The sequence below is a fragment of the Amphimedon queenslandica genome, unplaced genomic scaffold (genome assembly GCF_000090795.2).
Source record: "Amphimedon queenslandica unplaced genomic scaffold, v1.1 AMPQUscaffold_13214, whole genome shotgun sequence".
Taxonomy (NCBI): Eukaryota; Metazoa; Porifera; class Demospongiae; order Haplosclerida; family Niphatidae; genus Amphimedon; species Amphimedon queenslandica.
The window spans coordinates 51306-53364 of record NW_003546550.1 but is presented as its reverse complement, the minus strand read 5'-3'; positions in this window follow the sequence as shown (position 1 = coordinate 53364).

Here is a 2059-nt window from a genome sequence, read left to right as displayed (position 1 = left end):
TTTGAAAATGAACCAGGCCTTGCTATATACGTATTAGTAATGACACTCACTTTTATCGGTAGCATTGTAATAACCTCAACTTGGACCTTCTGTTATACAAGGAAGTATCTCAAGGACAGGAACACTAGGAGGAACTGCAGAGACAGTGTTTACATAACTCAGAGAAGGAAACTCATTGGGCTGTTTGGAGCACTCATTATTGCTCATATTGTTTGTTATTTTCTTTTCTCAGCAGTTGCTCTGATTGGACCTTTCCTTCCCCTACCCCATCAACTTTATGCAGCTACTTGTGTCCTGATCTTTATGATTACAATCCTCATTCCACTGGCTCAGGTCTACTTCAGGTGTGAAGTAAGGAATATAATATACAGCTGGTGTGTTAGAATTGGATTGTTAAAAATACGTAAAAAGAGATCAAGAGCTATGACACCCAATTCATCAGGAAGCTACATTTGTGACACTAACACTAGAATCACATCAACTTCATCAATATAGTTACATAGTTATCCATTTATACTTACATATTCCATGCTATTATAGTCATGAGCACTATAGTTGTCCTGTATATTGTGCATGTTTTTAATGATCTGTATCATGCTTAGTCAATAGGATGAGGAGTACAGCAACTTGTTATTGGACTAAGATTGTTGGTAAGCAAATTTTAGCTAGAAAAATTTTAAAAGAAAAATGCATAGAAAATTCTAAAATAAATGCATGTACTTGTATTTTTGTTTGATGGACTGCTTTGCTCAATGATTGTTAATTGAAATATTGTTTGCTATTGTTGTTCTTTTATTAACTGTCAGCACTAAAGTTTTGTGTCTTAATGCAACTATAAATACAAACAAGTCCTTATACAGTATATAAAACTATGTAAACTTATTATGAAAATGATGAATACCATTAGCATGTATACTACATAGCCAGGCTCTCCTTCCCAGCATGGGACACAAATACCGTAACTTGAAGAAAAACCAAAGCGCCCGAGACCAAACAATAGTGGGATAGTTAGCAGGGCAGCAAGTAGCCATGACAGTGTTACTATTATTATTGATATTTTCCGGTTCATGTGTCGCTTGTATTCAAAAGACTTGACAATGTAAAAGAACCAATCAAATGATAGCAACACGAGGCCTTCTGTGATTACAATCACACAGAACCAAAACATGAAAGCCGTAAACTGGCAAACTTTCACTTTCTGTTTGTAAGTTTTTCCGAACAACCACTCACCACTTGCTGCAGTTGTAATCATAGATATTAAATAATATCTATGTTGTAATTGAGAAAGGCATCACAAAGAGGACAAGATATCAGCATGTTAGTAAGGAATATAGTAGAGGGCTGTTTCCAAGTCTTTATATGGCATATAGTCAGTATGAGTACAAATGAGTTAGCAATGAGTCCTCCTATCATCTCTATACTGATAACTGCTGCTAGTAGGGGACCATTGATATCAGCACTTAGAGTGAAGTTGTCATCCATTTTGAAAATCTGATTTTTGAAAAAATGAAATTTGAAAAAATGATTTTTGTTTTAAACTCAAATTTGAAGATACACTTGAAAGGGTGTAGGCTTCATTTTCAATGTATACCATACATCTACTTCTTATGTAATTTATACGAGACATCATGTACATGTACATTTATAGATAATACGAAGGAAGAAGTACACCATGTTATACTTTAAAGGTGTGGTTATAAAGACTTTAAAAATCCAGTTTTGATCAGAAGGTAAAATATTTTATCAAAAATTTGCAAATTTTAACTCATAAGTCTAGCATTGTAATTATAGCTCAAATTTTGTTCACTTTTAATGAAGGAGATTATTTAGATTACAATACATCACATTTGATGTAGCATGCATGATTCAGTTAGTGGGTGGATACTATTATAATGCTATTCAACAAAAGGAGGAAGAGATAAACTAACAATGGTGGATGTGGACGACAACTTCACTTTGTATGCTGATATCAATGGTCCCCTACTAGCAGCAGTTATCAGTATTGAGATGATAGGAGGACTCATCACAAACTCATTTGTACTCATACTGACTATATGCC